At 41.4% G+C, this 24,225-nt stretch overlaps 1 long non-coding RNA gene across 4 annotated transcripts in view; it reads right to left on the bottom strand.

Moving 5' to 3' along the window:
* Gm34199 overlaps positions 1-24,225 on the bottom strand; it is a 74,868-nt gene that overhangs the window by 18,492 nt on the left and 32,151 nt on the right. For 2 of the 4 annotated variants that reach the window (XR_003951137.1, XR_003951136.1), the window contains 2 exons: positions 17,728-17,920; positions 16,353-16,548 (listed from right to left, as the gene is read on the bottom strand). The exons of 1 other annotated variant lie outside the window; for it this stretch is intronic. This is a non-coding gene — a long non-coding RNA (predicted gene, 34199). The remainder of the gene's footprint in view (positions 1-16,352; positions 16,549-17,727; positions 17,921-24,225) is intronic. One more of the 4 variants, XR_003951138.1, reaches the window with a different exon arrangement.

The following is a 24,225-nucleotide window of genomic DNA, read 5'->3' as shown; positions in this document are numbered from 1 at the left end:
GTGGACTGACTGGTGGTGCTTTTAAAAGTGAACTGTGATGAAGCCATAGGTGAGCACAGAAGTTCTAGATTTTATTAGTCATGTAAAAGATACCCTGTGAAACAAACAAGCCCATTCCTTTCCTTAACAGCGCTAGGCTGAACAGCAAGGATATATTGATATAGAACTAAAGGTTAACATAATTTCCCCTGTATTTCTGCGTTTTTATTCTTTGTTTTTATTAAACATAAAATTCTTTTTTTATCACGAGCTCTAAACTTCCAAAAAATTTAGGGCACTATACTTCGTCATCTTTAGTAATGTCACAAACCAATTCCTATTGACAAAACCTTAGCCTCTTTTCTCTTACCTACTTGCAATTGCCAGACTCCTAGGTATGAATTTCATCTGTCAACATTGCTACTAATTGAACTCTTCACAGTGGTAGTGATGGCCCAAGCTGACACGTTCCATATAGAAAACAGCTGTCCCAAAGGACATTTGAAGCATCGTTAGTCCAGCTGAGGAACTACATGCAAAAGAGCACGTGATGCCTGCTCAGTTTTGTTGTCAGCATCAACCAGCACATCTAAAGCTGCATCCTTTCCTTTCCTTGGAAACATCATTTGTTACTTTCAGTGTCTCTTGTGCAACTTTCTAAGAAAGCATTCAGATGCTGAGAAAAAAAAACAAAAAAACAAAAAACAAAAAAACAAAGTTGTGCTGTCTAACCCTCAGCTGTGTGTAGAAAGAAGGCATGTTTTTCATGATAGAACCAGAATTTCATGTTCATATACAGCTCTCTACAATGCTTCAGCTGTTACAATAGCAGACCATATTTAGTTTAATCCCTCCTGACCATACCACAGGCATGATTTTTACACAGTGACACTGAACCCTTGGTAATCTCTTGACTAAACTACCATGAATGACTAAGTATATAAAATATAAAACTTCACATTTCTATTGATGTTTATTATTTGCAATAACTTGAAATTATTTGAAAATTAATCATGTTAACTCTGAAAAGAATTTAATGTCAAGTCCACACAAGAAAATTCATTTGTCTTAAATTGTGTAAGGTGCTATGTAGAATGTTTTATTTGTAATTTTTCTCTTTATATTTATATACATATGTATGCTTAATGATTTCTGTCAAAGTTTTATGTATATACAAAATACTTTGTATTTTGAAGTTGGATTCTTTCTTTACTGTTCTGCCTACCCAGCCTGCACAAAGATGCTACAAGAGTTTATTGCAGTGAATAGGATATTGGCCTCCAGCTGGACACAAACCTATGGAAAGCCCAAGGGACAAGCTACCGATGCACACAGCCCTACAGCTCCCATAGCCATGTCTGTTTTGCATCTCTCTCCTGCAGATGCTATGGGATTCTCCTTTTACAAAACAATTTGAAAATACAGCAACCCCATTCTCCCAGGAGAGTCAGGATCCAGATTCTAGTAGCCAAGACACTACTGGGCTTTTTAAACTCAGTGTTTATCTGTGGGGTATGTGCTACCCTCTAGGCCTTCAGCTATTCCTAGAAAACAATACCCTATTTCCAAATAGTTCTATCATATCCTAGACCCCAATATCTACAGACACATGTATCCTGAGAATCTGCTGGGATGCTAGATAGCTTTGGGCTGAAGAGGTTTCCAAGAGATTAATAAGACAATGTATGATTGATTTTTTTCTTTTAATTTCTGAAAAGATTGTGATGGGAATCCTTTTGGGGGGTTCTATTCAATCTATAATTTGCTTTTGGTAGAAAGATCATCTTTACAATATTAATTCTTCTAGTCCATGAACATAAGAGGTCTTCTGTCTTTCCATCTTCTAGTATCTTTCTCAAACACTTTTTCAGAGATTTGAAGTTTTCATCTGAAAGGTCTTTTGTCTCCTAGGTTATAATTACTCTGGGATATTTTGATTCTACCATGAATAGGAGTATTTTCATGATCTCTCACTCACAATTATTGTTAGTGTGAAGGAAGGCTACTGATTTTTTAATATAATTTTTATCCTGTCATTTTGCTAAAAGGGTTGACCATTTCTTTTTTTTAAAAAAAAAATCTATTTCTTTATTACATATGAGTACACTGTAGCTGTCTTCAGACACACCAAAAGAGGGCATCATATCTCATTACATGGTAAGCCACCATGTGGTTGCTGGGATTTGAACTCATGACTTCTGGAAGAGCAGTCAGTGCTCTTATCTGCTGATCCATCTCTTCAGCCCTAGACATAATTATTTTTTTATATTAGATATTTTCTTCCTTTACATTTCAAATGCTATTCCAAAAGTCCCCTATACCCTATCCCCACCCTGCTCCCCAACCCACCCTGCTCCCCAACCCACCCTGCTCCCCAACCCACCCACTCCTGCTTCCTCACCCTGGCATTCCCCTGTACTGGGGTATATAATCTTTGCAAGACCAAGGTCCTCTCCTCCCATTGATGGCTGACTAGGCCATCCTTTGCTACATATGCAACTAGAGACGCATGCTCTTGGGGGTGGGAGGCAAGTGTACTGGTTAGTTCATTTCTATCATTTCTAGAAAATTTCTAATAGAATTTTGGAGATTTTTTTTATATTGTATTATCCGCAAATGGGGATCATTTTACTTCTTCTATAGGACAGCAAAAAGACTGTAAGAGCCAGAGACCCAGGATGCCTGTTGCTAGAGAGTACGCCCAATGTATGGCAGGGAAAATGTGCCCATGAAACCTAAAAATATGGCTCCTAAACAAGATGAATACAATGAAGGAAAGGGTTGACATACTAACCTGAACAGGGAAATTGCATGTGCTCCCTCCCACCTTTGGATGAAAAGCTACAGGTAGCCAATAGTTACTGTGAGGGGAAAATTTAGTTTTCTCTATGGCCGGCTCTCACCTAGGATCCCTACAACCAGGTGGTTAACCCTGTCTACATATACATACATATTAGCACAGCTAAATGTACTCAGTAGGTTGTGTATATGTGTGTACATATACAGACACGTGGGCATGCACTCACACAAACACACACACACACACACACACACACACATACACACATACAATTTAAAAGATAGAACATGAATTTGGGAAACAGTTATAGGAGGAGTTTGGGGGAGTAGGTAGGAGTTATGTAGCTACAGTGCATTCATGCACAAAGTTTCAAAAACTAAAATTTAATCCCCCCCAAAATATAGATGGATGAAAAATAAAGGAATGAATCCCACCATGTGTTTCCAGAGACCCACTTAAGAATTTTTCTAAAAGTTTACAGTTGAATTGCCAAGAAGCTTCAAATATTTATTTTGAAATCCCAAGTGATTAACCAGCTACAAATGTGTCAGTTACAGAGACAGTTAGGTATAGTTTTCCCTTTTAACTGTAGGCTCTTGTAGACCAAAGTTTCCTGCTGAAAATACTAAGCAACATGTTAAAGCATTAGTTCTCAGGATGGGACGAAACAGAGGTGTTTACAAGATGAGCTTTGGTTTTAGCTTCATTTCTTTTCTCTTGGTTTGGCGGAATGAGTTCTTCTGGGTGATTTGGTCCAGAGAACGTATCTCTTTGAGAATCTCCTATGAAACAATTGTGTGGTAAAAGTAGGAAGTCACTTAGTAAAACTGTACTCTGAGGTAAAATAGTTTTCCCTCAGAAGCAAGGTTGCTTCACACATCTTCCAGACAAATAATAAACGAAAATGAGAGCATTTCCTGAGTCCAGAGCTTAGGACTGGACAGTCTCAAGTTATGTTCTAGATCCACAGTGCTATCTCCAAGACACTTGAATATATAATACCTACAGGAGATTGCTGTTGTCTGCATCATAAACTCAGAAAAGGTGTCTATCACACTTTAGTCTATACTAAGGAAGAATTTGTAATCAGACTAAGGCAGCAAATTTATGCTAGTACTCTGCAAAAACAGAAATGTTAGCCGGGCGTGGTGGCGCACGCCTTTAATCCCAGCACTCGGGAGGCAGAGGCAGGCGGATTTCTGAGTTCGAGGCCAGCCTGGTCTACAGAGAGAGTTTCAGGACAGCCAGGGCTATACAGAGAAACCCTGTCTCGAAAAGAAAAAAAAAAAAAAGAAAAAAAAAACAGAAATGTTAGCATAAGAAAGATACGCATTCAAACCCTTGATGTAACAATTATAAATTTGGAGCAGTGCTATTTAACCTTTCAAGCTATCATTTCTCTCATCTGTGAAATACATACTATATCACCTACACCAGAGAGTGGTCAAGGGAATCATAGGAGGTAATCTATAGAAACCATTCAAAATGAGTCCTGAAAGAGTAATTAGAGTTTGCTAGAAAGGAGGAATGTGTAGCCTACACTGCTATGAATGTCTCGTAGGGATACTTTTAGAGTTGTATTAGTGTACACTGACAACAACAATGCAATTTTTTGTTTGGTTTGTTGGGTGTTGTTGTTTTTTGTTGTTGTTTGAGACAGAGTTTCTTTGTGTAGTTCTGATTGTCCTGGAATTCTCTCTGTAGACCAGGCTGACCTTAAACTCAGAGACCCACCTAACTGTCTGGGCCTCCTGAGTCCTGGGAATAAAGGCATGAACCATCTGAATGGATATCACATGGTAAAAAGAGCACATCATAGCAAGTTTAACATGGAGAGTTGTTATCACAGGGTCGGGAAGACCATTAAAAAATAGAAGAGAAGAGAAGAGAAGAGAAGAGAAGAGAAGAGAAGAGAAGAGAAGAGAAGAGAAGAGAAGAGAAGAGAAAGAAGAGAAGAGAAGAGAAGAGAAGAGAAGAGAAGAGAAGAGAAGAGAAGAGAAGAGAAGAGAAGAGAAGAGAAGAGAAGAGAAAAGAAGGGAAGGGAAAAAATTAAGAATGGCAAATGCTTCCCAGTACAAACATCCACTTCTTAGGATGGTGGAAGAGACAAGTCCAAAGGCATTCATTGGATTGAGGGTAGGAGGGAGTCTTTCCATCAATCAATCAATCAATCAAGAAATGAGACATTCAGAGCTTCCACAGAATGCTTGTGTTCAGCCTGTATTAGTTCTATACTAAAATGAACATGATAAAGTAGATACATTTTTAAGCGTCCACAGTGGCTGGCACACTACTAAGTACTTTAGTGACTGGCCTTCTCACCTGCACCCTATGGTTGCACCCTGCAAAGCACAGCACACTACCTCTGTCTTATAGATGAGGAAAGTGTGCCTTGCCCAAGCCGAACAGCTTGTCCAAGGTCACATACCAAGAAATTGGAGCTGCTTGGATTCCAGCCCAACCGTGTCAGGCCATCAGGTCTATATGCCAGCCTAACCTCTATTTTAAGCAAGGGAACCAGCAGGGGTCTTTAATCAAAGGAATGACCTCATCAAAAGTATTTTCTTAAAGGAAAATAAGGTAACAGGTTAAAATGAGGTGATGAAGCCCAGGGAAGTGAGTGAAGACAGGGCTCAGAATATGACTTGGAGGTCATTGTAACTTTACAGGGAAATGTGGGGCTTTCCCAGCTAAAGCAGCTCCTGCAAGGGGCAGTCAGGAAGATGCTAAGAGGCGTTCTTGACGGTTTGATTACCAGTTAGAAATAAACATCACTCAGCATAGGATCTCTGACTCCAGACCCAATGATATGCATGGGGGAGATTGTAAGAGCTACACTCAAAAACTTGATACAGATTTGAAATTGCAGAATGAAATGTGGTTGTTATGTGGGGAATTGCAGGCAGGTCTCCAGTCGAGCTGAGGTTTGATCCCCATGGTCATAATTCGCCTACATGACACAGTAGGTTCTTCATGCTCCTGAAACTCTGGCCTCTGACTAAGGTACCACCTCCCACAGGCCCCACAAGAGAAGCATGGTCAGTAGTCACGTAAGCAATGGCCCAAGCTTCTGACCTTCAGTCTAAACTCCTCCCCAGTTACCTAGCAACAGCGAAGACCATAAAAAGGGGTGTTCAGCCCCACCAAGCTCTCTTACCCTCTTACTCCTTTGTCCTCTTACCTCTCACTTCTCTCACTTCTCTCTCCTCTTCCCTTTCTCTTTCTCTTTGTCTTCTTCTTCTTCCCTCCTCTCTCTTTCTCTTCCTCTTTTCTACCTTCTCTCTTTCCCCTGCATTTCTATAATAAAGCTCTTAAACCATAGACAGTCTCTGCTCCTTCAAGGCTCGCTGCACACTCTGATGGGTGTTGGGAACTTCTTCACCCATTCCCTCTCTCCCACACCCCTGGTGGCTTTAGGGAAGTAGCTCCGGGGGAGTCCCCAAGCAGGGCTGCCCCTTGGCTATCCTCTGAAGAGTGGGATAGAGGAATGCTGACCCAGGGCTGAGTGGATAAGGTAGGTAGCAACCCTCCCACGCCTGACTGACCAGAGAATAGGGAAACTCTGTCAGGGCGTGGGCATCTTTTTCCTATCCCACTTCTGCCCAGGGGCCCCCCTTTTATTTTGTTCCCAACAGTGTTACACCACCTAAATTCTAAATTCCTGCTGTCCTGAGCATACTGGTCAGAGCAGTGCATGGCTTTACCTGTTAGAAACTCTCTTCTTCCTATTTCAGATATTCTAGAACAATGTGATTTTAAAAAGAAACTCATGACTTCTAGATGATTATATATGCTCCATTGCTTTAAGTAACACTTAAAAATACTGAAGTTGTGCATCATTCAAGAGATAGGTGGAAGAACATAGCCAATTAATTTTGAACCATAAATCTCATGGCTTTAAAGAGCAGTCTGATTGTTCATTCTATTATTATTATTATTCTATTATTATTCTATTGTTGTTGTTGTTATGTTAAAAATTTCTAGGGCTGGGCATGTAGCTCTGCAGTAGTGCACTTGCTTGGAAGATGTGAGGTCCTAGATTCAATCTCTAACATTGGACGTTGGATTGGGGAGTATTCTAGAAGGTGTGACCATAGGTGAGAACATAGCTGAGATGTGAATGGCTTAGTATTTAAAAGGAGTGAGAAATGCAAGCTGACTAGATGGTCGACTCGGGATGTTAGAAGAAACACTACTTAAGCTCTATATCATCTTCTGTTGACCTGCATTTGTTTGGGAAATAGAAGTCTTAGGGTCTATTTTATCATCACAATTGACTCAGAGAGGGGCAGAGTAAGGAGAGTTTAAAATCATCTTTGAAACTTATATTCTTCTCTCCATTAAATTTGTATGTGTAAATGTGTGTTGAGAATGCCTCTCATTTTGGAATTTACTATTGCTTCCTGGATTTCCTATCTGCTCTCTGAATGATTCAGAGTCCCAAGATAAGAGTCCACTATTCATGAGAATTGGAGCTACTATGAGTATGTTTCAGAAGTGTGGGAGGGAAAATGAAGCAAGCAGTCCTAAGAAAGGAGATACCAGCTCATAGTTTTTACCCAAGGGCTTGCTCTTTTTCTTAATCTCTTAATCTCTTCTATAACACTGGTTCTCTTTCTCCTCCATATCAACTCTTAAGACCACCGACTTCCTATGTGGAAAGACTATTGGGACAATATGGAGTCATAGCCTGTAATTTGATTGTTACCCATGATGGGCAAAGTCTTACATCAATGGGAAAAGCTTGATTACCTCTTAGAATGAGGCAGGAGACGTCAGACACCCTTGGTAGTTATTGGATCACTTACATGTGTTACCACAGAAAATAAGTCAAAATATATAGCCATCAAGACATGTCAAGTTGTGAAGAGTAGTAACAAAGACGTAGTGTAGAAAATTATGGGAACCAAAGCACCAGGAACACCATTTCAACAGGTGTTAAGTCAGATTAGTCCATAATGTTGATATTTTAAGTGGGAGCTGGATGAAGTATTGGATGTACGGTTAGTAAGCAAAGAGGTCCAAAGAGAAGGATTCCTATTCTAGTGTCCCTCCCCTGTCTGGGTCTAGTTCATGGCACATATACAAAGTCACACCCACATATGTACATGTTTGGGTTTATTTTGTTGTGTCTTTGCTTTTTGCTTTTTGAGATAGGTTCTTTCTATATAGCCTTTGCTGACTTGGAATTCACTATATAGATCGGGCTTGTGTCAAACGCATAGAGCTCCACTTGCCTCTGCCCTTCCAATGCTGGGATTAAAGGCAGGCAGTACTGTACCCAGTTATAGACATATTTTAAAAATTAAAAGCTAGTACCTGCTTATGAGAGACAACAGGATATATTTGTCTTTCCAGATCTGAGTAACTTCCAGATACAATCACTTCCCTGAAATGATTTTCATAATTTTACTTTTGTTTATCAACAAAAGGTCCATGTGTATTGCTTTTTTATCACCTCTTTATCTATCCATGGAAATCTGAGTTGATTCTGCTTCCTGGCTACCATGAATATAGCAGTGACAAGCATGGGTGTAAATATTTCTGCTGTGGGATGTAGATTCCTTTGGGTATATGCCCAGGAGTGGAACAGCTGGGTCATATGGCTGTTCTATTTTTAGTTTTTTGAGGAACCACTATACTGATTTCCATAATGCCTCCAACATTTCATCTTGCTAGTAGCAGTAAATAAATATTCTTCTTTCCCTCTATCTTTACCACCATTTGTGTTTAGTTGCATCTTTTTTATCTTAAATATTCTGATGAGGATGAGATGGAATCTCAAAGCAGTTTTAATTTTCTTTTTCCTGGTGGCTCAGGATGTTGAATATGTTTTCTAAATATTTGTTAACCATTTTTGTTCCTTCTTTTAAGAACATCTTAGTTAGGTAAGTATCTTATTTCTTAGTTGGCAAGATCTCTCTCTCTCTCTCTCTCTCTCTCTCTCTCTGTGTGTGTGTGTGTGTGTGTGTGTGTGTGTGTGTGTGTGTGTTTCTGTGTGTGTGTTTAATTTTGGCAGTTATTTATACATTCCAGGAATCCCCGCCCCCTTGTGTGAAATATGGCTGACAAAGATTTTCTCCACTCTATAGTCTGGCTATTCACTCTTTAGCTGTACGGGGGTGGGGGGGGGTGTTAAATTTTCTTTAATCTATTTGCCAATCTTGGGGTTCTGACTTATACTATGACATCACATGCCCTATCCAGAAAACCACTGCCTGTGCTTATGGGGGCAAGTGTTTTCTCCTCAAGTTCTAATGTTTCAGATTTTAAGTGTATGACTTTGATCCATTTTGGATTGATCTTGTGAGACTCAAAAAGAGGACACTCTCATTTCTTTTTTCTAAAACTGTCCCACTGCATTAATTGGTTAATGAATAGAAGGAACATAAGAACACTCCCAAACGCATTCTGTGAAGAAAAAAGCAAAAGTCACACACATCAAAACACCCCCAACACTACAGGCAAACTTTCCTGACGAACATAAATGCAATTTTTTCAACAAAACACCTAAAAACTAAATTTAAGAATATACTTAAAAGATCTTATTTGCTTGTTAAGCTAACACGGGCAAGGCAGATGCAGCTCGATACTCGGGAGTTCTGTGCTAGACAGGGCTACATAGGGAGATGCTATCTCAAACAAAAATCATACTCATGACCAAGTCAAGCTCCTCACAAATATGTAAGTATGGTGTAACATACCCAAAGCAATAAATGTAATGGACCGCATCAATAGGATTAAGGACAACAACTATATAACAATTTCAACAAGATGTGAAGAAAAGGTGTTTGACAAAATTCAGCATGACTTCATGATGCAAATATTGAAGAAAATTCAGTGGGTTTTTTCCATTTTCATACACTTGCCAGGGGAAGGTCCTCAATGCAGTGTTCACACATGGGTTTATTCATGGTATAAGAAAATAAAAATAAGTTAAAGGGTTGTTGTTGTTGTTGTTGTTGTTTTGAGACTAGCATACATGAGAACTTTATTTGCATCACTTTCCTGCCTCCTCCCCCTCCAACCAACCAACTATACCATTGTGATACTCAGAAATCCTTCTCAAATGCATGACTCTGCCACACTGCTGCTGCTGGTGTTGCTGGTGTTAATGTGGTTCTTGTTGTTGTTGCTGGTGGTGGTGGTGGTGGTGTTCCTGGTGTTGCTGTTGCGGTTGGTGGTGTGTGTGTAAATAAACTCTTCATCCATTTGGTATTACTCCTATGTGTATTATGTTTAGGACTGACACTTATGGTTAGATACGTCATCCAGAGGCTTGTCTCTAGAGAAGAGTGAAGCTTGCTCTCTCAGGAGTCATTAGTTGCACCTCAGCTGAGGGTGAAGCTTGGGAGAGTTCCCCATCCATGTTTGAATGTTAATTGGTATTCTCCCTTGGTCATATCTTATTTAGGCAAGCACATTTTTGTGATTTCATAGGTCTAACTTGCCAGAGATATATAGAAGACACAATCGCAAGGCAGATGTCACGACCTTCTGATTCTTGAGATCTTTCTGTAATATTTCCCAAGCTATAAGTGCAGGGGTGGTACATCAGATGAAAAATCAGAGTTTTGTGCCCTCTAGATAACCTCTCATCAGACTCTGAAGACAGTAAGCGATGGTATACACACCTAAATTTCAAAACTTATTGATGTCAGCTACTTGTCTGAGATGTAGATGTTCAAAATGCTTTGTGTGCTAGTTACTTCTCTTGTCACTGAAACAACATACGTGAAAAAAAGCAACTTAAGGAAGCAGAGCGTCATTCTGATTCATTGCTTCAGAGGACAGGGCAGGCCTGGTAGCCAAGGCAGCTCTATTAGTGCTAAGGGATTGCGGTATGACCCTTCACATGTTACACTTGGATACAGAGCCAGATTAAAACCAGAGGTGAACACAATCTTTAAGGACCTACGTTTATCAGCCTAGATCTGCCAACTGGACTCCACATCCTAAAGGGTTGACAATCTCCCAAAACAGCAATATTTGCAGACCAAATATTCAAACACACAAACTCAAAGGACATCAAACTCAGCCCAAAGAATTGGTATTTTTCTAGTTCTTCCTAGTTTGAATCATTCTTGCTAATTTGTGCACCTGTCGGCCCCCTCCCTCCCCCCAACATGTCTCTGAAAACACATACATCCAGTCAGGAATGTCTGCTGCAGACACACTCAAGCATCCACTCCCTCCCCAGGAACCCCTTGCTTCTCCTTTGTGCCCATTAGAAACTACCTGGTCCTTTAATGCCCTGCCCTCCTCACTGGAGCATTTACTGTGCTGTCTTGGCAGTGGCGCAGATTAACCTCTGGGTCTGCGCTCTGCTTTACTACCTAAGTGTGGACAGCTCAAGTTCGTCTTTGGTCCTTTGAGGCTCTGACTTTGCTTGGTGAGGATGACCCCGAGCCCTCTCCTCTCCGCACACAGCAAGGCTTTGGAGCATCCACATTTACCTCTGACCTCCCACTCACATCTGTGTCTCGTGCTAACCAGAACCTTCCTCTTCTTCCTTTAGTAGGCTGGTTAATGCCTAACCCATGAATAACTAATCTACCTGCACTTCAAGGGAGTATGGTTTTTCCAAGCTGGCTTGGAGGAGTTTCTCCAGAAAAAGCCCTGGAGTTTGAGTGATCTGAGACACATTTTAATGATATAAAATTTAATTGATTTAAAACTCTAAACCACTTAAGACAAAAATAAGCCATGCAGGTCTTCCTTTCTCCAAGGACCTCAGTCCTACACAGTAAGAAAGCTTAGATCCAGTGCTTTTAAGGAAGCTCTGCTCCATGAAAGACTACATTGCAAAATAACCCAAATAAGTTTGCTTGTTTTCCATTAAATCAGAGGGACAGTACTAAGACAAGGTGTTCTCACTATGGGTGCAATCAATGAAGCATCCTTTCTCACACTGTCCCTGACTTGTTAGATGGACCACGGGATGCCCTGTAGGCAGGGCCTGAACTATAAAGTCTGCTATATTTGTTTTCAGAACAAATGTTTAAAATGTTCACTTTCCAGCAGTTTATGGAGGTACAAACACTAAATGGGGGGGGGGGGGGAATCTGAGTATGTAAAAAAAAAAACGCAGTGCCTAAAACTCTCCAGAAGTACTTAGAATGGCAGGGCTTTTAACCAATGAAATGTAAGATTAAAGGCACACATTGTTACCATTCAGCAAATAATAAGAAGCAGGTATAAGTATGACATCACTGAAAGCTGCTCTCATTGGCCATCTCTCTGTGTGCCGTTACTGTTCTATTTGTGGAAGCAGCAGCCTTATTCAAATTAACCTTTCCACACAGTGGGGGCGGGGTGAGTAATACACTCTGCAGTACTTCCCCTGAAGGTGATGTGCTCTTGCCTTCAGCGTACACTGCCTCTGAGCAGGCAAAATAAAAATAAATTCAGCTGTGGCAGGGCTTCAGAGAGAGCCGCTGCTGGAATTAGATCAGGTCAGCTGAAGGAATCTGTGCCTGAGTTACAACAAATTTCTGAATTTTCTCTTTGCTCGATCTCGTTCCTGCCCTGTTATTTCCCCATGTCTCATTCCTGTCCTCAACTGGCTGCAGAGACTAAACTTGGTAGGCCTCCAACGGATCACTGGAGGGAGCAATGTCTTTGAATACAAATGTCTCTGTCCTGCGCTGTGTGGGGGTCTAGCAGACAGGTCACATTAACAGATGGTTTTCTGAAATTGTAGAAATCCTCAGGAGAACGGGTCTGATGAGATAATTTAATCACATTTACTGTAGGCTGAGGGACTGTCATTCTGTATCCTGTGACAGTTATGTAAGCCGGGGCCTCTAGCTACATTCGTGACATAGGGGAGGCTCTGCTCTGCCTTTCGCTCTTAGAACTTTCCCTCAGCTTTGCAGGAAAAAAGTCCAGCATCAAGGCAAGGTTCTTGATCTTATCAGTGGCCCTTCTTAGTCTCAAGAACTTTGCAGTTTGGCCAGAATAAATGGTTATAGGTCCTGGTCCTTTTTATTTGGGCCTCATCACACTCCTGTCTTCTTGTTCCTTGTGATCTTTGAAGGTCTGTCATCATGTACTTCTGAACTCCACCTTGAAGAATATTGGCTTCAGCCATGGTATGTCTTCAGTGTTTATAGACATCTCTTTCACGGCCTTGCCCACCACCTCTTTCCTTACCCTCAACTCTTCTCTGCTTGTCAAAGTCAAATCCGAAATGCAAGTGAGCAACACCACAGAGACAGGAAGTTTGGCAAAGGGAGTTGGATTTCAGGTCAGAGCACAAGTTGGCTCATGCCAAAAGTTCCCTACCATCATTTAGTGAAAGGGATGATAACCTTACAGCGGTACTGAAGGATACCTCCTTTAACCGGTGCTGGAACCCGAGAGTACAGTCCATGAAGACTCATTAAAAAAAGATAATAAAAATCGAGTAAAATATTAAAGAAAACACGTGTTAGAAACAGCACTGGTGGTTGGGGTATATTTTTATTTACTCACAACCCAGCCCCATCTATGTTTATTTTCTTTTATTCAATTTATTTTATTTTATTTTGTTTCCATGTTATTATTAGCTCCTTTAAATGTATCTGGATGCTGTAGCTGCGGCTGGGTTCTGAAGAACACATCCAAGATTCAGAAAGTAGCTTGTGTGCTGACGACTACGGCAAAACGTGTTCCTATGTTGTTTCTTAAAGGGGCTCAATAATATAGAAGGTTGAATACTGAGGATGCTGGGAAATTTGTTGGCCAGTGGAAAGTAGGTGCTACAGACAGACAGATGGACAGATGGACAGACAGGCGGACAATCAGACAGCCAGACAGGGGAACAAAAAGGATGCGACACAGGTTCCAAGTCCTTCCACTCTAGTGCTCAGAGCCCCTTCCTGCCACACCCTGCAGCTCACTGCCACCAAGAGTCATGTTGAGCTACTTTCTTCTGACAATACAGGAGTCTAGACAGATTAGCAGAGCTTTGGGTGCCTCTATACCCACGGGCATTAGGTTTCTTAACTTTCATTTCTTGACTCTGCCCCTTTCCTGTCTAGCCCTACCCAGACCTTCCTTTGAAATCAGACCATTTCTGGGCACACCTAGCCAGCCACCCCCACTGAGAGGAGCTCCGGAGGCTGCCTTTTGACCTGGCACTGCACCTGGTTCCAGCTCCTGGTGCCTGAGAGCCGCATTGTTCCTGGGTTAAATGAAGTTTTGGGGAAATGACTTTCAGATGTGAGCATCCCCCTCTGGGGCTGGCTTACCCTCCTGCGCTGCCTCCCTGACGTTTGGAATCCCATAAAAAAAATCATCTTTGTTTGGCTCGGGATGAAAAAAAAAAGACTCATGAGATAACATCTTAGATGACATGGGCTGACAAAATCCGAAATACTTCATATTGTGACCACCACCGAATAACTTAATTACTGCCTTTTTCTTGCGCTTACCTTTTTAGTTTGCTTCTTATGTGGTAACTCTCCCATCCCCGGGGTTATTTTAGTCAGTGGCCACAAATTACTGTGACTTTCTTTATCTGAACTCTGATCAGAAAACTGCCTAGTTCTCCTCAGTGTGTTGGGTGGATGGTGCTTTTTTTCCCCTCTCCTCTCCCCTCCCCTTCAAACCAGAAAAGTAGCTGCTGAAAGCTGAACGGTTGCCATGACAACCTCTTGGCAGCTTCCTAGGCGAGTAACAGTGTTGATTTCCCCCGGCGGGTGGGAGGGGGTGGAGCTCTAAGGAGGTAAAGAAAGGTTACTGTGCACTTAGTTAATATGCAAAACCACTTACACAGTGCTGGGTGAGCAATGAATAAGTGCAAACAAAGCCACGCTTGATCAGCTAACATGGACTTTGCACACAAGTACATCTGTCCAAGGATGCAGATGTTGGCTCAGAGGGAAATTTTGCCATTGGACAGGAAAGGACAGAAGAGGTCACACTCCAAGAGGTTAAACAGGATTTCTGTAGTGGTTGGAGAGTGTGGATGAAGTAAAGAAAGCAGGGTTTTAATTGCCTTTTTCCTTTTTTTTTTTTCCTCTTTGTTCAAAGAAAAACATAACGCTCTGAATTGCAGGATGGTGTTTTCCCTGAAAATCTAACACACTGAAGTTCAAGTTTGCATCAATTAAACTCTATGTAAGATAAACCAATATGTTCAGATATACGCAAGTATAGCATAATTTGGTTTGTGCTTGAACAAAACATACGGCTGAATGGCATCGTTCACCCCAGAGTTTACAGACAAAGAAGCAGTTTAGTAACTTAGGGCTGGGGGGGGGGGGGGGTTGCCGAATGTTGAAATTTTCTCTGTCTCTCTCTGTCTTTCCATTTCTCTGTCAGTGTCTCTGCCTCCTTTCCCTTTCTCCCTCTCCCTCTCCTTCTCCCTCCCTTCTCACCCCAGCACTCTTTTCCATGCCTTGCTTTGGTAGCTTCTTGTTTGATTCCTGGGGCCTAGGCAGAGGAACTCAGGAACCGTGAGAATAGGCTACACGGGCGAGGGTCACCTGCATGAGAGCAGACTGGCTGGACACTGAGGAGGCAGCAATGGGCCCCCCACCTCCTGGCCAGCAGTTTTGTGTGGAAGAGGCAGGTTGAGGGAAGGGTGCAGCAGGAGCAGAGGTCTGCCCAGCAGGTGTCACTAGGGATTTAAAGCTTACCAGACCTTTGGGACTAAGGCTAAGAAGTGGCCACGTAGTGATTAATGAAGCTTCCTTTCAAATAATTTTGAGAGACAATATGTGTGTTCTCCTTCTAAGGGAAATTAGAAATGAAAGCTAAAGCTTGCCTGCAGAGGAAGAGATTCTGGACCATAATTTCAAGGCTCTTATCTCCATTTATGAGTCTCCATTCCAAATACCAGAAGTCAGGAATAGAAAACTCAGCAAAGTTCATGGAGTCCAGGAGTGGGGAAATACTCATGGCAAGCCAAAGCAAATACAATGAGGTATTATTTATTCTGATGCTTCCAGACTAGGTCAGCCTCCTGCCTAAACACATAGATGCTGACTTTGTCGGGGTTAAGATCGCACTCAGAAACTACAAATTTCCTGAGAGCCTCAGTATAAATTAAGTCAGCTCATATTTTATCATTGCTTAATACTTCTTTTTTTTGACAAAGCTATATGAAGTCTGAATTTCACTTTTTAGAAAACTGTGTTGATATTATTAACTTTCTAAGTTATACATCTAGAAAATGTGACTATATGTATAAACATATATAACACATATACATATAAGTTATAAATATTACACACATACACACTTTTCTCTCTCTCTCTCTCTCTCTATCTCACACACACACACACTCAAACACACACACACACACATACACACACACACACACACACACACACACACACACACTTTCTTCCCTAAGAGTTAAGGTTTAGATCTTCAGAAGACTCCCTGAATACTTTTACTGCTCTCAACTTTGCTTTGTCTTCCTGAGAGTCCAGTGTTTACCATTTTCATCATGACTTCAGTAGACTTTCTACCAGACTTTTCTTACATTGTTGCACATAGTGGCCCTCTACCTTGCATTGATCATTGTAGAGGTTTAACATCCATACTGAAGACATTGCTTCATTCCTACTTTAGGACATACTTGTATATAGCGTGGAAAGGAACCGGAAAGGAAGCATCAAGAGCTGGCCTGGCTTCCCCAGCATTCAGCTTCTTAAGATGAGCTCATTCATCTTGCTTATCCTTGGTTGTCTGGGGGCGAGTAGAAAGAGCTGGCAGAGAAGTAGTTGGAGTGGCAGGATTCTAAGCTTGTATGGCCATAGGTGGCCTTCCTGTGCCTGTGAAGATGCAGAAGCAGAAGAGAGGCAGAGTAAAAACCCAGGAAATGAGAGCCTCTGGACAAAGGTGGAAATGGCCAGGGTGCAGGGTGCGCTCAGAGGGCACCTGGTAGAACACTGGTTAGTGAAATTATCTACTAAGTCAATGGAATCCTTGACTGACAACGGTTAAGAAGCCAAGCGTCAAAGCCATTGTTATATGGTCAGCTGGAAGTGTATAACAAAGCTGGGACTGAAAGCCAGACACCTGCTCCTTTCCACTCCTGATGGTAACTGTAGTACAGGAAGCAATGAGAAAACCATGACTCACTTAAGAGCACTTGCAAAGGATGCTTTGTTTTCTGTTCTTTCTCCTGGGGAAACCTCATCATAAGATACCACCAAGGACATTCCCACAAACAAAACCCCCAGTCTGCAGTTATGCAATTAGGGCAGAATTTTATTAAGCTTTTAATCGCTCATTATAGTTGTCTCTATTTGATAAGGAAAAAATAAATGACTTCAGCAGGACTGATGTCTGCAGGCCCATTCTCTAACCACAACTCCAACCATTTCTCTAATCACTTAACTGATGTTGTTTTAATGAGAGCTATTGTTATTATGCATTATTAATAAAAAATCTACCATTACTATTAATATCACTTATGAAAGATTCTGTAAAGAGCTTTGAGACCGTGCATGCAATTAACAGGAAGCCAACTTTCCACAGAGTAAAAAAAATAAAAATAAAAACAAAGACAAAAAACACACCAGGTAGGTCTAACTATATCCATTTCATCTCTTAAAAAGTAAGTGGTTCAAGTAAATTTTACATTCCCACAAGAAAAACCGTGAGCCCCATGAATTATATGGAACTCCTTGTACTTTGCCATATAGAGAGAAATTATGTGAGTCGAGAGAAATGTGCATAACCCTCTAATCTCATGGTTGTGCCCTTGGAATTTATTGACTCTCATTTCAGAAAGCACAGACCTACCCAAAAGACCGTATTCAATGAGTGAAAATAAATATATTTCTACTGTCAAATGGAATAGGGGATGTTGACTAAATCACAATATCATCATAAGTCTATGACATATTCTAGTTATACTCTAAGGGCTTCCAAGTACATTTGAGATCTGAGAACAGGGGAGCTGTGCAGAAACCCCTTTTCTGTACTTCCTCCAATGATGCTCCTACCTCAAGAATCACCCTCATCCTCAAAGCTGCTATCTTCTACAGTCTTCAGGATTACTGTGCCTCTCCCTAGGGGAGGAATGAATCAGGAGCCACAGGGCCCAGCCAAGCGAGAGTGAGAGTCCAGGAAGCCTCTATATATGCTGCTCTAGTTGCCTTCCATGTGATCTGGGCTCTGCGTTTCGAAAAGGATCACCTGGAGAATGAGACAACTTTGTAAGCATCCGAGGCATCCTGTGTTCTACAAACAGCATCTCATGTTTATTCTTCAAGAATGGAGGCTTGTCCAAGAGCTCCTGAATGATAACTTTTGAGGAACATTATAGCCAAGATTGTTTCTGTGTTTATATAAAAGATTTGCTGAACCTCTACTTTTATCTGGCATTAGGCATAATGGTGGGATTCCAGGGTCTATGCAAGCTTGGTGAGCTGAGAACATAAAACGTGAAGCTAAAGCTGAGGAGACAAATCAACAGGAGCGGAAAGGAGTCAACCCCTTGTTCACATTGTCTAGGCTCCGCCCCACAGTTACCTAGCAGCAACCACTATAAAAGAGGCTGCTTGCCCCCTCCTCACTCACTTGCTCTCTTCTTTTACTCTTGGCCCTTAGCCTCTTCCCCCTCTCTTCCCATTCCCCGCCCCCTCTCTCTTCACGTGCTCATGGCAGGCCTCTAATCCTCTACTCTCTGTCTCTCTGTCTCTCTGTCTCTCTGTCTCTCTGTCTCTCTCTGTCTCTCTCTCTCTCTGTCTCTCTCTCTCTCTCTCTCTCTCTCTCTCTCTCTCTCTCTCACTTTCTCATGGCTGGTCCCTCAGGGGGAAGGGATGCCTCAGCATGGGCCCGCAGAGGCACCCTTTCCCCCATCCTGAGCCTCCACCAAACATATCTCTGGCTTCTCTTTTCTTTTTGTAAAGCACAACACCACTAACCTGACAACCTGAGTTGATGCCCAGGGTCCATATGGTTGAAGGAATTAAGACCAGGACTGGGCCATGGTATATGCATTCATACACATATACTCAACAAGACAATCACTAAAATAAAAATATTAAAATAAAAAAATCAAATGAAAAGTAGAGATATTTACTTTTAAATAAAGATCATACAAGATCATAGACAGAACTTTTAATGTTTTGAGGTAGTTGGGATAAACCAATTCCTCATGAATATTGGGCAACTGTTCTACCATTAAACACCACTTCTAGCTCCTTATCCATTTTACCAGTTATGGAGATAGAGACATGGGAGCAGACAGTGCTGACAGTAGTAGCGTATAACATAGTTGAATTCAGCTACAACCCAAGTACCCTGCATTCCAGCCCAGAGCTTCGTCTGCACATTAATGTCTCTCATTAATTAGGAAAAATTCAGACCCCGCCCCCAGAAGGCATGGCTGCATACATGTGCATGAATTCTTAGCTGACACCTCAAAAGTGACTTTTAGTTTATTAATTTAAAGTCTTGGATATAATAATTGAATTTTGTTTGGTTAGCTTTTCCATGTTGGGTCTCAGCAGGTAATGGAAATGAGATTTTCACAGGCATTTGGGGCTATACTCCTAGCTGTTTGCAAGTAGTTTTAATAGTCAAGAGAAAGCATCTAATTTATATCAGCATATTCAGGAAGAAGCCTTGAAAAGACCCTGTTAGTATTAAACAACACAGTCTGGAATTTTGCATAGGAAAGCCTTTCCCCTTGCAGTTTAGTCCTGCACTTCCTCTGCTTGGTCTAGTTAAGCAGGTTCGGAGACCTTGTGCAGATATTTTTTGTGGGGTGGGTTGCAGAACTTATAAATGTAGAGACTTTGGGTACCTTCAAAACTAAACCTCTTGCTAATCCATTGCAGTGCTGCAAAAGATAAAACATGTTTGTATTTTGCTGTAATAAAATCAAACAACATACCAAAACTCAAGAGGAGAAAAATAGAACTCGAGGATGCTGGAATTATGAAACATTCCATGAATCATATAAATGGATCCACAAAGGGAAACTGAGACCAGGAGGAGCATCTTGTCCTAAACCACACAGCATCAGCAATAGGACTGACACCTTAAATGGCAGGCCCCAACCTCTGTGATCTGCATGGATTGAATTATCTTTACTATGTGTTTCGGGTCTTGGCTTCATTTCTGTGCTTTGGCTTGCTGTTTCTTTTTCCTAGGAAGTCATTATTTCTACCCCTCTCCTGCGCTATTGGTCTGTCAACTGTGAATGGATGTTGTCTTCACACAGAGTCTCGGGAGTGGTTCTTCCTTCACACTAAGGCCAGGGGGGTGTGCAAAAACCTAAATTTTCAACTCCTAACGTGTTTCACATTGGTCCCCATCTCTGCATGGTGACTCCCCCATGTGGTATCAGCATGGAGAAAAGCCACAGATCCAGTTGTCAATATATATATGCCAATGAAGACCCTGAATTTCAGTGCGTAGAAAGCAAGGCATGCTCTTAATCACATCCTACCTGCTTAAGTGTGCAGAATCTTAAGGTCGAATTTTCAACTAAGCTGTGAGCTCTGAAGACGAATATTAAATTAGGCTTTGGAAAGCAGTGTGCGCTCCTTCATAGAAGCACACTTTCATTTCAACATTTAATTATGAAGCTGCCCCATGAGGAGCTTTGAGCTTGTGGCTGCCAGAAATTGAGTCATACATGCGAGGGCTTTGGTGGAACCGCAGGTCCTCTCCTCAGCTTCCTTCAGCCTCGCCTGGTACTTGTTTAACCCTCTAAGGTTGAACCCTCTAGACCTTAGAGATGGCCCTAGGTCTTCCCAGGCTGAGCCATGCTTTTAAAGATGGGTATAGGGAAGTGGCTTTAAAAATGCAAAGTGGAACTGTCTACAGGCCTTTCCAAGGGAAAGCTCAGCTGCAGAAGCTAAGAGTGTTAGGATGAACAATTCTACCTCTGCCTGAAGAGATGTCAACCGAGTTTGCATTTATTGCAAACTGCTGTGAGAAATTCTGAATTATTGTGCAGGGAAAATATATTCCTTTCCCACCAAGAAGATTGCAGCAATCTTCCAAAACCAAGAGTGTCTTGTAACCAAGCACATAGATCAAAATTAGATTTATACGAGCCACACAACTTGTACATATTTCAGTGTTGTTCATTTTATAGCCTTCTTCCATTACCTTGACAGAAGCAAATAGTTGTCTCCTCCTAAATTTGACTTCCGGCTAATTTCTAAATTTACTTAACGGTTTTGCTTAGTATATATACATAAACATATATGAATATCTTAATACTTTTTTGTTTACATGATCATCTCTGATTAGTTAACTATACATCACATCCAACATTCAGATATATCTTTGCCATACTCTCACACCAGGCACATGAACCTTTTCCCCATCTTCATTCTTAGGTTTTCACTGTTTTGAAAGAGAGACAGGCAGAGTAACTTTAATCATTCCCTTGGTGACAATCACTGCAAAACTACTATGGTGGCTAGTTTTACATCACCTTGACACAGCTACCATCATTTTAGAGGCAGGAACCTCAATTTGGAAAATGCTTCCACCAAATGGCCTGTGAAACAGCTCATGGTGTATTTTGTCAATTGATTATTCATGGGGCAGTCCTGGGTGCTATAAGAAAGCAGGCTGAGCAAGCTGTGATGAGCAAGCCAGAAAGCAGTATCCCTCTGTGGTCTCAACATCAACTCCTGCTTTCCGGATCCTGCCCTGTTTGATTTTCTGCCTTGACTTCTCGCAGTGATGAACTGCTACCTGGACATGTCAGTGAAACAACCCCCTTCTCCCTGAGTTACTTTTTGTCATAATGTTTTATCAAGCAATAGGAACTCTAGCTAAGGCGGCCTTAACATAAAAGTAAATGGCATTCCTAGTAAACATAATTCCTACCCAAAGAGCCCACAGAGTATGACCAGAAGCAGCACCCACATGGGTTATTTGAGATGATACTTCTTGAGTTATTGTTGGGCAGAGAGTGCTATTATTGCTGGATTATTTGTTGTTTGGGCATTTTGCTTGAGACTGTGTCTTACTTTAACCTAGTATGCAGCCCGGACTGGCCTAGAATGCACAGCAATTCTCCTGCTTCTGCCTTCATGTATTGGGAATCCAGGCATGCACCCAACACACTTGGTACCTTTTAAAATATAAAATGACAAGTTTAATATTTTTATTTTAAACAATGGAAAATTAAGAGCAAAGAAAAATAGGGAGAAGAATAAAATATAGTGAAGTGTAGGCATACATGAGCAGTGGTGAGAGGTAGAGTCTAGAATAAATGTAGTGATCATTTAGGAATGGACAACAAATAGATGTCCACTCAGTATGAATAACTCACAGGAGAGAGTTTCTGTCGTACTAGAGTGTGGCTAGTTGAGCGTGACTGAAGAGGGTTAGCGTATTCTTCGGTTTATTTTTCTGGGGTCCTTCTCACATACTTTTTATATTTAACTAAAAACTTTTAGTGTGGTTTCCACTACAGCTAAACTTTTCAGGAGCCTCTTAGAGAAAAATACAGATGACACAGAAGAGTGTGATCTGTGCCCTTCGAAGGGTGGCTGCAACCCAAGTGACCTGCCTAGTTGTCATCCATTAGAGTGTTTTCTACTAACAACTTAAAACATGGCGACAATGAACAGAGATCATGTTTGGATCCTAAAGTGATCCCCTACAAGTGTCTCTTTCATTGGCCTTCCCCTGACATCCAAAAACCACAGGTTTCACCATGGGGAAATAACTGCTTACATGTTTTTCAATTGCATGCATATTATCTTCGTATTTTCTACAGTTAAACCAGGTCAGAAGGGAAGCTCACGTTCGGAACCAGACAATTTCTTGGTAGTCTAGGGAACTAATTTTTAACTGTATTACCTTTCCAGTGTTTTCCTGGACTTTGCTTTTAGAGATGAGCAAGAGAAAGCTGGCCATCAGACTGTACTCAGAACCTTAGGTGGTGGTGGTTTTCAGTCATGACCTTGGAAAGCACGGGAGATTTCTTATTTTCTCTAAGATGCCCTTTCAAACACGGGGGGAGTAAGATCTCGGTTCTCACTGGACACAGTAGCAAATTAATATACAAAGATGCTCACCAACCAACCATCCAGTGTGGACTTAGTAAGGAAGAGCTGCATGCCCACTTCTCCTCGATGGACTTCCCACAGTGGCTAAGAAATGAGCATGATTGATGAAATCCATTCCTCTTCCCACAGCCCAGACTGAGGGGACTTAACAGATTCCACTCTCCCGGAGCTCTTGGCTTGATGTAGAGCCATTTTGCATCCATTAGCACTCAGACGTTCCTCTGTTCTCACATGTTTGCCCAAGCTTTTGATTTTCTTTGCCCTGATTTCACCTATGTTGCTTCTAAGCGTTCCGCAAAGAAGCTGAGGATCTTTAACAACCCCAGACAAAACTGTCTTAATGGCACTTGCCATTACTTGCCCATTGCCATTATGTTCCCTGTGTGCTTTGTCTTTGAGCTCCTGGTGGGGTGAGGGGGCAGACAGTCCCTCTGATGTATGGTCCTCCTCTGCCTGTGTTTTTGTTCCAGCTGAACTCTCAACCTGGACCTTTTTTGTCCACTAGTTACAGACCTAATGTTCCCATTACTGTGCCTCCCATGCGGACTTAAGCTCCGTACTTTAATTACCCTCCTCAAAGAGCACTTACAACTAAAGGAAATGTCAACAAACTCTCTGTCTACTTCAATCCATTGTGAAAGATGCTGAATTATGCTGCAGAAAAGTAGGGTGTTTTTTTTTTTTTCCTTACCCACTTAAACTCAGATCATACTTTACAATGTCAATGGTTTGGTTTCTGAAGCCCATTAACATTTCTTCCAGGCAGCCAAAAGTCTAAGCACAAAGGCATAAGCCAATAGCAAAGGTCAGGTAGAGCCCTTAAGTAACAAGAGAGCACAGTCAGTCAACTACAGAGCCCAGTAGGACTTCCTACCTGTTAAGGTTGAAAGTCCCAGTGCTGTCCTGGGAGCATTTCTCTTCTGGGGGATTTAAATGATGTGTCATTCTAAGAGAAAAACAGGTATCCAAGGCAGAGAGCCTTAATGGTTTCCCATTTTTATCCCCAGAAATTTTTAGATGACTCAGGATATATAAAATAGGTTTACAAATCAAGTACACTGATAAAGATCATAATTATTTTATTTTAAACAATTATTTGGCATACATGTAAATTTTCAATTTTCAATATAAAGACAGATTTGCATACTAATGAAATGCATATGCTCATTTGCTTTTACACAGAGAAGTGGGTCTTGGCTCAATGTGAAATATTTGAAGATACAGGATATCTTCAGCATTTTTAAGAATGTGTTAATAGGGGGCTGGTGAGATGGCTCAGCGGTTAAGAGCACCGACTGCTCTTCCAAAGGTTCTGATTTCAAATCCCAGCAACCACATGGTGGCTCACAACCATCCATAACAAAATCTGATGCTCTCTTCTGGAGTGTCTGAAGACAGCTACAGTATACTTACATATAATAAATAAATAAATATTAAAAAAAAAGAATGTGT

This window comes from Mus musculus, chromosome 14 (genome assembly GCF_000001635.26).
Source record: "Mus musculus strain C57BL/6J chromosome 14, GRCm38.p6 C57BL/6J".
NCBI lineage: Eukaryota > Metazoa > Chordata > Mammalia > Rodentia > Muridae > Mus > Mus musculus.
Note: the sequence above shows the minus strand (reverse complement) of the source record. Positions and strands in the feature narration are given on the sequence as shown.